Raw genomic sequence first — 14,111 nt, 5'->3', positions numbered from 1 at the left:
AACCACCAGGAGGCAGTCAGCGCAGCGCCGAGATACTCCGTAAGAGATGTCTTTCAACACGACGGCAGTAAACACTCTGCTCTACAGAACAACCGGCTTTGGCTTTCTAGCAGTAGGCGTGAGTGAAAAATAGATATGTCTGTTTAGGGGACATGGCCGGGCCCCGATCTGTCGGCGGGTTGCGCGGCGGTACGAGACCATATCACTGGCAGAGTTGACTGGGTAGCTCCTGTGGAATGTGATAAGGTGCGAATCGAACCTGATATATTTGTATCCCGATTTGGACCTGTAGGCAACGCAGGCGCGTATGTACGCACGGCTTGGTAAAAGAGAGTTGTTGTTGTTGTTGCGACTGAAGGAAGAAGCAAAAGAAAATGCACGGGCCTGCTACGGGCTCTGTAGCTGAGCCACCTTCGCTGCCTCGTGCGGATAGAAGAGAAAAAAAAAGATGAAAGAAAAAGACAAGGGGGAGAAAGACGCGCGTCGCAACAGCCGTCGTCCACCACCGAAACGGCAGCGGGTGCAATGACGGCCTACAACTGATAAAATTATGGTGGCAGTCTACCCCAGCCGCAAGCAGCAGTGACCTGTTAGTCCCATCCCCGTAGGGCAAGGATCAACCACCAACCATTCCTCGCCCTGGTATCGCTGCCCCAGCGGTAAAAGTGAGGCTTTGGTTTAGTCATTTTTGTAGGGCTTAACTCCTCGAAGTGTCTCAGGTTAGGAGGAAATGCGGTAGTGGAGGGCTTCGAAAATTTCTACCACATGGATTTCTTTAACATGAATTACCATCGCACAGTACGCTGGCGTCTAGGTCTTAGCCTTCACTTAGCCTTCATCGAAAACCGGCCTTCGCGATCGGAGTTTAACCTTCACCTTTGGGAATAGTTGTTGAGGGCCCTAACCACCAAGCCCCTACTGCTGGTAAGGCGGGATCTGATATATGCACGTCTTCTGGTCTTGCAGAGAGTGTGATAGCTTACGACTGTATGTTAAGAGTATGCGTGATTTAACCGAGGCACAAAATAACAAATTAGAGATTAATCAAATAGCAATGTGCTCGTACTCGAGCAGGCATCCGGAAACGAAGCCGGCCAACGGGACCCAGTAATGCTGTCGTGTCACTCACTTAAAGGTGCGGCATGAAAGTCCCTCAAACTTCTCCTTTGGGTCACACGTCAGTCGTGCTGTGATGCCTATAAATTGATATCTCATTGCCCTGTGCTCCATGACACGAAAAGAAGACATGTTTCAGGATAGAAACCGAGGAGATATATAAAGATGACTGTGCCCTGCGGCCGCTGTTCAATGTGTAACCATTCTCATTAGCTTTGGTTTTATATAACAGGTTTCTAAGTTTAGAGGAGATAGCACGATGGTGCGTAGTGTTCAACCTAATGTGTTATGAGGGAGGAGAGCCAGAGGCTAGTCAGATGGTAGCCTAGCTAAGAAAAGGTTGAATAGGATTTAGCCATTTCTGATGCATTAAAATAAGAGAAAATGCGTCATAACAGTACCTTTGCTTATTTCAGTTGGGGGGGGAGGGATCATTGCCACTTATCCTTCTCACTGTTTCGGTTACACTTCCTTTGTTGCGAAGGGCACGAGTCACTTTAAAGAGCCACACTTTACAAATATATTTACGGGTATGTTGCATTCAAATATTAGCATAAATACCATTTCAGTAGTTTTAAAATTGCTAGGCTCCCCTTTATCTGCAAAACAAAATTCTTGTAAACCACGCAAAGAAGGACTGATGTTGCAATTACAACAAGAATTAGTGCCTCATATCCATGATTCTTAGTAGAAACTGAGGCGGCCTTGTTCACGCACGTGCTTTTTGGTGACAGCCTAATTACAATTACCTTAATTTGTGCTGACAAGAAAGTGCTCGAATTGAATAGCTCCCTTCTGTTCTTTTTGACGCTCCGCATTGAATATCAGGACCTTGTGGGACATCCTCTCAGTTGCTAGGTGGTACAAAAACAAGGATGTAGCTTGCCACAAGAATTTATCATCTCATCGTGCACTAGATATTAGTTAAAATCAAATTCGTGACAATGCAGCGGTTCTGTCACGTTTATTTGTGGAAGGCAGAAGCACATCGTGTCAAACTTCCAGGAGTCGATTGAAATCGCCTCTGAGCGTGGAACAGACAGATGGTATCTGCAGCTGAGGTTTAATTGGGCCATTTCTCCTCCCAGGCTCATGTTGCAGAGATGCGGCCCGTTCTACGCGTGGCAGCTGATAATCATGTGGTTGGCGGTTCTGGGCACAGTGGTTTTTGTTTGCAGCTTCGCCGCCTTTAGAACGTGTAAGTTATTTCCTGTGTATGAGGAGCAAATTATTCCGAAGTGCGCCCATAAATCAACTGTGCATGTTCCTGTATTCTAGTTACTACTCTCGAATAGAAAATTCCTACCACAACTCCAGTGATTAAATCTTTGTTCGCCATAGTGATAAATGCCCGCAAAAATGTGACCATTTCCACTTCACCGTATTTTTCGAAAATGTCACAGAAATAAAGCAGTGTAAACACAGGAAATTGTTTGTTCTCGCTTTTGTGAATGACAGTAAGAATTATAATTTACTAAAACAATTTCATTCATTATGGCCGCTTGGTACTATACGCAACTCAGTGAAATTAATACCTGAGGAAACTTTCATCAAATTACAAACTCGCATTGCAAAGTTGCGACTGTCGCCAAATCTGTACAGCCTTTGTTTGTGCTGGAGGCCGAAGAACGTTCGCTCTACAGTTCGCAATTTCAACTCAAGCACATTGAAATACCTCTACTACCAGTTGTGAAAGATCTAAGTTCGCTACTTTTGTTGATGGCTATACAGCGTACAAAACACATTACAATTGGACACGTCTAGTTGATTATCTTTTTTCCCTTTGTGTGAAATCATATGGATTCCCATACAGAGCCAAGCCACACTTACTTGCCGGAGGTAGCCATCGATATCTGTCCATCTGAGGTCTGTGCTAGCTTATTCGTTAGCCTTTAAAACGAGCATAGCGTGCGTCGTTTAGATTTTTTAACAACTTACGCCAGCCTAGATAAGTGTGTTATTACATTTAAGTCGTAGCAACTGTAGCGTGCGCTCCACAGGTACCAGACGCGATACCGATAGCGCTATTCTTTTCTTCCTGAAGTAATATTCAAAGCGTCGTTCAGGCTGATAGAGGAAGGACTTTGCACATTGACATGGGTCAATAATTTTGCGCGTTCACAAAGTGAAGGAAGCCCTGTAGTTGAATAAGACACTAGAAGCAGCGTACACATAGATGCTTGCGGCGAGCGTGTTGTTACTGCTCTAACTTAGGCAATAGTATCAAGAGAGATGCAAGAAACAGTTTTTTTTTTTTTTTTTTGTAATTGCTGCCACCATTGTAAACCGTCTCCAGCATAGCTGCGTTAACCGCAAATATCACTGGAAAGAAAAGAAATCGCGGATGAAGGAACAATTCGTACGTTACTGCATCCCTTCTCATATTAACTACTACTTTCAATCATTTCTAGCAGACTCTCCTGTTCACTGTCGAGCTAAACAGAGTCCATATTTCTGACCCGAAGAAATTAGAGCCGATGCTTGATTTAGGTTCAGCTGAAAAGCGCGGCTTCCTTGTACATCGCCGACTCTACGCAGTCTCGCGCCTACTTGTGCGAATGACGAGGAGCTCATTGAAATCCTCAAAGTTTGTGCCATAAGGAGCGGCTGCATTTACGCCCCATAGAATGTTCTCAGCGCAAATTTGTATGGGATGTGCTTAAATATTCCTAATACTTTTTTTACCATTCAACTTCTGTTTTTCCTCGCAGTGCTCATTTCGGGAAATTTACACGCGCTGTGTTGTCTAACGTTGTATAATGTACCCTTCCTTTTTTTCTAGTTCGTTTTCTCTTTTCGTGTGTGTGTGTGTGTGTGTGTGTGTGTGTGTGTGTGTGTGTGTGTGTGTGTGTGTGTGTGTGTGTGTGTGTGTGTGTGTGTGTGTGTGTGTGTGTGTGTGTGTGTGTGTGTGTGTGTGTGTGTGTGTGTGTGTTGTCGTGACGCTGGGGCTACGTCGACCCGGCCTTCACTTGGTAGCGTGCAGAGACTCGGGGTTGAAGAAGGACTGAATCTTCGAAGTTGGTGAAATATGTACAAGCAGGTTTACTGGCACTTTGAGAAAACGTATTTACAAGAATATTTACATGAAGAAGAAGGGTACATCAGCAAAATGACAAGCGTTAAGAGTTCATAGCGAGAAGCGACTGGATGAGCCGTTTACCCAGGGCCCAGAGCGACATTTCGTGCTCTGCAGCGTCCTTAAAAACCCCCTATGTCCAGCCCCTCTCTGAAGATGCTGACCAACCAAATCCAGGGCACGCCCCTCAGGTATCGGCATCCAATCGAACACATCACTGCACTGATGGTCTGAAGCACTGACTGGTCCGGCATTCATTCGTTGGGCGTGATCACTTGTTGGCGGGAAAAGCTTGGGAACGGCGAGGAGAGGAGGTACATTTCTATTCTTCAGCAAAGAAACCACAGGCTGGTTCTGGGGGTTTTACTTCTCAGAAACCCGAGTGCACGTGGCGCCGTATAGGGCTCCCAACATGGTCCCTTTTCGACAATTGCAAATCTTTCCTGCATTCCCGGGAAATCACTTAATGGCCGTATGAGTCATGCTCTTCTCTTGTCCTGCACGTCAGCGGACATGTCACTCTGTCGTCTCCTTTGGATAGGAGGCATTCATCGCTGGAGGATAGCACTTCTCGACTGGAAGGGTGAACAAAAGAAAGCACTTCCTGCTATTTCCCGCAGGGGGACGTTTCTTTGTGTTTTTCCAGACGTTCTCTTGACAGGGCCAATTTGGCATTTGCAGGTTGTCCACAAAGCAAAACATGCTTACAAAACAGGATTCCTGGAAACAGGCTCACTTAGAGCCAATGGACCATCACCACATATTCACAAAACTTTTCCATGCCCACAGGCGAACAATAGAGCGCGCAAATGCGGATGCTTGGTCGTAACAGCCTCCTCCCCCGCCAGAAGAGACTCGGAGGGCAGCAGCCGCAGCTGCTGCATGAAGAGACGACTTAATGGCCTGCACGTGAACGCTTGAAGCTCGCTGTTGCATGTCGCGTTGTCTTGATTGTTGTAGGCCAAATTGCTTGAGCTATCTGAAACTCAACCACATGTCGAAGCAAGCACTCGGCTCCCGTCTGAAGAGACCAGGTCAAAAGAAAACTGCCATTGTTGTTCGAGAAAAGCCCACTCTCAAGACGTTCAGGACCCACGTATGCCTCGAAAACCAAACGTGCTGCTTTACATAGTCATCTATATTCAAGCGCACGAAAAAAAAAAAACCTGATTATCAATTTGGATACATGGTGAGGAACATCTCGGACCGCTTAGAAAGAGCGGCTAAGCGCGTCCGCATTCCCATTTAACTTCCCCTTTTTGTATCTTATTTCAAAATTGTACTGCTGTAAAATCAAGCTCCACCTAAGAAGGCGACTGTTCTTCGATGTCGCAGTTTGCAGCCAAGCCAGGGGACAATGGTCCGTCTCTACGGTGAATTTGGCCCCTCCAAGATAGCACTGCAATTTTTGAATGGCCCATACAATGCAAGCGCATTCCTTCTCTGACGCGCAATAAGCCCTCTCTCTAGAACTCAGTTTTCTGCTCAAGTAGAGCACGGGGTGCTCATTACCGTCGTCATCTCTCTGGCAGAGAACAGCACCTAACCCTCGATCACTGGCATCACACTGGACCGTGAATTCTCGGCCATAGTCTGGAGCTCGCAATACCGGACGGCTAATCAGCACAGCCTTCAGGTTTACGAAGGAGGCTTCCTTTTGTTCGTCCCAGACTACATTTGTCGGTTCTGTCTTGCGGAGAGCGTCGGTCAGAGGGCTAGCCAAAGCTGAATAGTTAGGGATGTAGTGATTGTAGTACCCAGTCAGACCCAGGAATGCTCGAATTTCCGTCTTCGTGCTCGGCCGCGGGTAGTCTGCTACCGCAGAAATCTTAATCTCGCTGGGTTTCCTGAAACCTTGACCTACATTGTGACCCAAGTAGTCCACGGTCGCCCTTGCCAGGCAACATTTCTCGGCCTTTACGGTTAGTCCAGCTTGACGCAAAAGGCTCAGTACAGCTCTTAGATGTACCATATGGTCCGCCCATGAGTCGGAAAAAACCGCAATGTCGTCTAAATAAGGCACCGCGAATGTTTCACACCCCTTTAAAACCCTATCCATGAGTCGGGAAAAACAAAATGGAGCATTTTTGAGCCCGAAACTCATCATTGTTGGCTGGTAGCTGCCCGTCGGAGTGACGAAAGCCGCGTATCTGCTGGCGCGTTCAGTGAGCGGTACTTGCCAGTATCCTCGAGTAAGGTCCAGCGTAGTCACATATGCCGCTCTACTGACCTGTTCTACTCTCTCCTCAATATTCGGAATAGGATACACTTGATCCCTGGTGAGAGAATTTAGCTTTCGGTAGTCTACCACAGGCCTAGGGTCTTTACCTGGAGCTTCTACTAAGATCATAGGCGAAGCATAATCGCTTTCCGAGGGTTTTATTACTCCCAATTCCAGCATGCGAGTTACTTCCCTATCCAGAATTTCTCTTTGCCTTGGAGAAAATCGGTAGCACCTTGATCGCACTGGCACGTCTGAAGTCAGCTCAATATCGTGCTCAGTCAAATCAGTTCTGCCTGGCCTGTCCACGAAGCAGGCCTCAAACTCTGTTATTATCTCGCCCAGATCGGACAGCTGGGATTTCTTTAGTTCTCCTCTCTGCTCCGTCTTTTTGAGAAGCTCCTGAGCGTTGCTTCCTTTTCCGCTGAGGCAAATCAAGTTGTCCCCCATCTCCTCGGGAAGGTTTAACGTTAGATTTACCACGGCTTCCCTCTGCACATAAGGCTTCATAAGATTGCAATGATAAATGCGCACTTCTTTACGCCTACCGGGAATTTTCACTGCGTAGTTAGTGTTAGAAAGCTTTGCAACGACTTCAGCCGGTCCTTCCCACTGTACTTCGAGCTTATTCTGCCTTGAACTTCTCAGCAACATCACCTGGTCCCCGATACAAAACGTCCTTTGACGGGCTGTCTTATCATAGTACACCTTGGAACGAGCCTGGGCTGACTTCATGCTGGCCTCAACGAGTTCCTTAGTGTTATGTAAGCGATTCAAGAGGTTCAGAATGAATTCTACTACTGTTGGGTCTTCTCCGCGCCCCTCCCAGGCTTCGCGCACCATTCGCAAAGGTGAGCGCAGTGACCTTCCGTACACCAACTCGGCTGGGCTAAATCCAGTGGATTCGTGCGGCACTGACCGCAAAGCGAAAAGCGCTGCAGGCAGGCAGGTATCCCATTCGCGCTTGTTTTCATAGCACAGTCCCCTCAGGACTCGTTTGAGAACAGAGTGCCATCTTTCTACGCTGTTGCTCTGCGGATGATGGATCGAGCTATGCACTACCTTAATGCCGCATCGCTCGAGAAATGAGGTGGTGAGGACACTCGTGAAAACGCTACCCTGATCACTTTGGACCTCGGAAGGGAATCCAACTCGTGCAAACACTGACAGCAGCGAATCCACTACACTCTCGGACGTCACCTCGCGCAGCGGAACAGCCTCTGGAAACTTTGTGGCTGGGCATAACATAGTGAGGATATAACGGTACCCTGACTCTGTCACAGGAAGTGGCCCAACTACATCTATTACTAACCGGTGAAACGGCTCGGTAATGATTGGTACTAACACCATCGGAGCTTTCCACTTATCTTGCGCCTTTCCAACCCGCTGGCACGTGTCGCATGACCGTACAAAATTTTCCGTGTCCTTAAAACATCCAGGCCAATAGTATTCTTGCAACAGCCTCTGCTTTGTTTTCTTTATTCCAAGGTGACATGACCACGAGCTGCCATGGGAAAGTCGCAGTAAGTCTCCGCGGTACTTTTGGGGAACGACTAATTGGTCCCGCTCTACTCCGCGCTTATCCTTGAATAAGCGATACAGCACTCCCTTTCTCATCTCGAAAGAAATATTGTTTGCTGTCTTAGTGGCGCGGTGGCGCTCCCTTATCTCCTGTATATTGGGATCATTGGCTTGCTCTATAGCTAAGTCCTCTCGGGTTCCACTTAAAAGTCTCGTGAGATTACTAGACACTGGCGGCAAGAGGTTACTCTCAAGAACGTCCTCATTCCGCGTCTCATCAAGCTCACTTTCAAGTTGACTTATCTGAGATGCCTCGCTCTCAAAGTTTTCTGACCTGCTATCTTCCGCATTTACCATTGTTTTAACTGCCGTTTCCTCCGCTGTGGATTTTTCTGGAATGAGCAGTGTAGCTAGTTCTCGCGCCTTTGAACGTGTTAAGGCTTGCACAACTCTGTCTCCGAAAAGGATGCCCCTCTTTCGCAGCAGCATGTCCGATTTGTTGGAGAACAAATACGGATAGCACTTAGGAAGCTTTCCTGAAACGGCAGCCTCGGTTGTTAATTCGCCGAAAGGGCCCTCGATGACCACGTTCGCGATCGGCAAGCACACACTCTGTTCCTCAACTACCTGTCGGATCCATGCACACTGTCCTGTATAGTCGGAAGGCGATACATACGCCGGATGGACAACATCCATCGTTGCGGCCGAATCGCGCAGTACCTTGCAAGGCTTCCCGTTGACTACTAGGTCATGCAGGTAGGGTTCTAAAAGCTGCATATTTTCATCGCAGTCCCTGACATACGAGAAAGCAATCTTTTCTTTCCGGCAGTTGACGGCAATGTGACCCTGCTCATTACACCTAAAGCATGTGAGCGGCTTCCTAGCCTCAAGCTTATTCTTTGTGTTCTGCACGTTGGTCACTTCCCCACTTTTCTCACTGCCGTCCTTTCTAGGGAATTTGCCTGAAGAAACCTTCATTTCTTCGTTTCCAACTCTAGCAAAGTGCCTTTCCTGACGGTTTTTCATACTGAACTTGGGATTGCGGGGCCTATCCACTGCTGGGTTGCTGAATTGTCGGCGCGAAGCATACTCCTCAATAAGTTCGGCAGCTTCAGTTGCCGACTTAATTTCGCCTCGGTCCTGTAACCAATTTCTTTCTTTTTCTGGGAGGCAGTTATAAAACTGCTCCAAAAGAATTTGCTCGACTACAGCGTCCCTATCACTGTAGGAATCTGTGCTCTTTAGCCACTCGCCCAAATTAACTCTTAAATTGTACAGGAATTCAGGGTAACTCTCGTCCCTGGACTTAGTAGCTTTCCGAAAACGTTGTCTGAACGCCTCGGCGCTAAGCCTATACTTTCTCAGAAGGCAAGCTTTGACCTTCTCGTAGTTGTCCGCGTCCTCCTTGCTTAGCCGCGCGACAACCTCCGCTGCCTCGCAGGGCAGAACCGTCAATAATCTCTGAGACCAAGTGTCTCGCTGGAAGGACAGTTTTTCGCAGGTTCGCTCAAAGTTAGCCAGATACAGACCGATATCCCCTGATATCACATATGGCTGCATGTACTTTGACATCTTGAAATCTGCCTCCTTGTTGAGAAGAGGTACCGCTAGCTGGGGACAATTGCCCGACCTCTTGCTCAACTCTAGTTCTAATTTCCGGAGCTCAATTTCTTGGTCCAGCTTTTTTGCTTCTCTTTCACGCTTCTTTTCCTCTTTTTCCCACTCACGTTCGCGCTCCCTTTCCTCTTTTTCCCTCTCAAGTTCACGCTCACGCCTCTTTTCCTCTTTTTCCCGCTCTTTCTGCTCTTTTTCCCGCTCCTTCTGCTGTCTGAGCTGTTCCTTTTTTTGACCGATGAGGTTCCATGCTTCACTGAGCTCCTCATCATCGGCTCCCAAATCTGTGATTGCCTTTATAATCAAAGGTTTTCGTGCCAAACCACTTGTATCAATTCCCAATTCCTCACACAATTGCAACAGTTCCGGTTTCTGCAGCTTTTGTAGGTCCATGATCGCTCCGAGTGTCGGCTACTTCCAAAACAACAGTGCAAACTACCAAACCTAAAGGCGTTTCCACACTCTCTTTACCAGTTCTAAAATCTAACCCTGTTCTAGAACCTGGTCCACATCAGAAGAAAAGCCAAGCACTCACCCACACATGCGATCGATGTTCCGAGCTGCCCTCTTGTTGGCCGATTGTTGCTCCTGCTTGTTGCTTGAGATGCCACCTCCGATCACAAGGTGTTGTGGCTTGTAGCTTCAGATCCACCTCCAATCACCAGATGTTGTGGCTTGTAGATTCAGATCCCACCGCTGGTCACCAGTCGTTGTGCTTGTAGATTCAGATCCCACCGCTGATCACCAGTTGTCGTGACGCTGGGGCTACGTCGACCCGGCCTTCACTTGGTAGCGTGCAGAGACTCGGGGTTGAAGAAGGACTGAATCTTCGAAGTTGGTGAAATATGTACAAGCAGGTTTACTGGCACTTTGAGAAAACGTATTTACAAGAATATTTACATGAAGAAGAAGGGTACATCAGCAAAATGACAAGCGTTAAGAGTTCATAGCGAGAAGCGACTGGATGAGCCGTTTACCCAGGGCCCAGAGCGACATTTCGTGCTCTGCAGCGTCCTTAAAAACCCCCTATGTCCAGCCCCTCTCTGAAGATGCTGACCAACCAAATCCAGGGCACGCCCCTCAGGTATCGGCATCCAATCGAACACATCACTGCACTGATGGTCTGAAGCACTGACTGGTCCGGCATTCATTCGTTGGGCGTGATCACTTGTTGGCGGGAAAAGCTTGGGAACGGCGAGGAGAGGAGGTACATTTCTATTCTTCAGCAAAGAAACCACAGGCTGGTTCTGGGGGTTTTACTTCTCAGAAACCCGAGTGCACGTGGCGCCGTATAGGGCTCCCAACATGGTCCCTTTTCGACAATTGCAAATCTTTCCTGCATTCCCGGGAAATCACTTAATGGCCGTATGAGTCATGCTCTTCTCTTGTCCTGCACGTCAGCGGACATGTCACTCTGTCGTCTCCTTTGGATAGGAGGCATTCATCGCTGGAGGATAGCACTTCTCGACTGGAAGGGTGAACAAAAGAAAGCACTTCCTGCTATTTCCCGCAGGGGGACGTTTCTTTGTGTTTTTCCAGACGTTCTCTTGACAGGGCCAATTTGGCATTTGCAGGTTGTCCACAAAGCAAAACATGCTTACAAAACAGGATTCCTGGAAACAGGCTCACTTAGAGCCAATGGACCATCACCACATATTCACAAAACTTTTCCATGCCCACAGGCGAACAATAGAGCGCGCAAATGCGGATGCTTGGTCGTAACAGTGTGTGTGTGTGTGTGTGTGTGTGTGTGTGTGTGTGTGTGTGTGTGTGTGTGTGTGTGTGTGTGTGTGTGTGTGTGTGTGTGTGTGTGTGTGTGTGTGTGTGTGTGTGTGTGTGTGTGTGTGTGTGTGTGTGTGTGTGTGTGTGTGTGTGTGTGTGTGTGTGTGTGTGTGTGTGTGTGTGTACTACAAAGAGGGTGTTCTTTTTGATGCAGTGCATTTTACAACCCACTTCTGCTTAAGGCTTTGACTAAAGTCAGCATTCGTTTTAAATTAAGAAATAAATAGTTTCCGCTTAGCTCTACATGGTGAAACTTTATGCGCCACAGTGTGCAAAGATCGCTGCGTGGGTGGCCCGTTTCGCCTTCATTCTAGCTTCCGAGAACAAGGAGCACAGTCGACTTACAGTGTGTTCTTGGGCCACCTCTTCTACGGCACTGTCACGCCCAAGCACGCGCAACATACTACCTCCTCATTTCCTCCCTCTGAGATCCAGGAGTTGTGCTTTAGAACGCCGCACAACTCCGCAGAGCGCGCCCTCTATTTATTTTTGTCCGCACCAACACATTAATCTGAGCTCCCAAGTTGAATACAGACGTAATTTATAGTCCGGCCGCCAGAAGTAGTGCCAGGCACAGGTGAAGACCGCCAAGGGTGCGAATTACAAGACGTGAGCGGCAATTCTTGGCCCGCAATGTGGGCTTCGTTGCGCTGAAGGCTGACGCGTGTGATTGATGGTTCTCTACGCTTGCCGTTGCAAACGTCTTAGCGCTGCAGCAAAGTGTACTCATTTTTCCGTTTCTCCGTCTTCTCCCGCAGATTTAACGCAGGAGCCGCCCGTTGATGGTAAGGACTAATGCGATATTCGCGATTCGAGAACATTGTGAGCGTGCTACGTTCAGCTGTTAGCGGCAAGGCGCGGCTTTTAGTTGTTTTTAAAAATTTTCTGAGCTCGTCTGTCGAGTACCTGTCGGCTGTTCGTGCAGCAAAGTTGAGCTTCATGAGTTTGAAGATAGCGTTTCTTGTACGCATTTAGGACCGGCTACTGCAATGAGGCGCTAACGGTCTGCGCCAACATTTTCTTTAACAATGCGCGCAAGAAACGGATGGCGTTGTTTTTTTTTTACATATTTTGCGGTTTTCTGCTTGCAGGATTGGCGAGAGCTAGAGAGAGTGCTTTGACTAGCACGCCTGGACAAAGGAATCGCCTCCAACGTTAGTATGCTGCATTTCTGCAATCTCGTTTTCTGTGACGTTATTATTGTATCTATTCTTTTTAAGTCCGCGCTTTCTACAAAGTAGTTGGTAGATAGTGGAAAGCAAAATCTAATAAATTAAAATTTATTAATACACGTTTGATTGCTCCCGTGTGCAGAATTAACGAATGTAAAGTCATTAAGTAAAAGTCATTAACGAGTACAGGACTATTCCCGCCTGTACGTAATTCACTACTGTTCAATTCCATGAAGAAGATTCCTCAGCTTTCTGGCAAATTAGCCTTGCGTGTACGTTATTTCTGTACTTAAGAAGAGAAAGGTTCTTTCAGCTAATTAATAGATCTTTTATAGCCAAAAGGCAATTAATGAGATCTGAGGCAATTCGTGGATAAGGCCTTTATGCTACTGTCGAGCACCTAAAACCTTCAACATGTTACGAAACCCCCATGCGACTGAATTTTTGCAGTTCTCACGCATAGTAATGCTGAGGCGGTGTTTCGAAATGAAATTCTTAAACTGCTTCCGATCATGTAAAGTAATCATTGTGTCTTCTCTACCGGTTAGAGTCTTTTTTTTTTCCTTTTCAAGTCGGCAGGTAATACGAGAAATAACTTCTCGCAGACATCAGTGCCGGCAGAATTGGCCCGTCTTTGAAAATAGAAGTTGCATTAACGCTACTTGTTCATAAGCTGGTCAAAATAACGTACTTCTGTAGAATAAATCATGAATAGGGAGCAGGCAAGTACACAGAACTATATTTTTAGAGACAGTCAAAAACGCATATGCAGGTGTTTATCGCCTAACTAGGCAGGCATTTTTAGTTTTGTTTTTATATTTACAAACACTACAGCGCCCTAGGAAGAAAAAGATACTTATTTTAGTGAATGCTATATATGGCACATGCAAAAGTCCACCAAAAGTGAGGTCAAGGATTACGCACGTTGACGAAACAATATGACTGTCAGCAGAAAGCTTGGGGTAAAAAAAAAAAAAAAGGGGGGGGGGGGGGGGGGGGGGGGGGGACTCTGTCTTTCACTAATAACACGACAACGTTAACGACTTCTCCCTGTAGTTGCTATTCGGAACCTATTTATGTGTATGTGGCTGCACCACATCGTCCTCGTGTGTGCCAGTGAAATTGCGAACCATGTCAAAATACTTTCATCTCCAAAAAAAAAAAAGGAAGTTCCGCTTTGTCGCCATGCGGCTGTCGAGCACCCAAGGGAAGCAACAACAAATGAAGAATTGGGTGAATCATGAATGAATGCTGGGTTGAAAATGGGAATTGGGTGAATGAATACTGATTGGCTGTGGCTCCGACGGTGCAAAACAGACCTGCGTCTTGTCGCAAGATGTCCAGCCAAGCCGTCATCACCACCCAGCTAGGGCGCCCCTCTATGAGTTTGTTTGCGTGTGCTGCCCTGAGCGCATGCTTTCGGGCAAAATGAGCGGCGTAGATGTGCGAGACGTTATAGGCGGTTCGCGTTATGCTTAATTAATAAAGAAAAACAAATTTTAAGTCCAACTCACTCGGAAAAAATTTCGTTGAAACAAAAACAAGCCGGAAAACTAGTTCGTTGTGGCGAGTAAACGTTTCTGCATTGACTGCTATGGCTAGCTGGCGA

This window comes from Amblyomma maculatum, chromosome 4, assembly GCF_055883805.1.
Source record: "Amblyomma maculatum isolate TAMU_Amacu chromosome 4, ASM5588380v1, whole genome shotgun sequence".
In the NCBI taxonomy this organism is placed as follows: domain Eukaryota; kingdom Metazoa; phylum Arthropoda; class Arachnida; order Ixodida; family Ixodidae; genus Amblyomma; species Amblyomma maculatum.
This window is presented reverse-complemented; position numbering follows the sequence as displayed.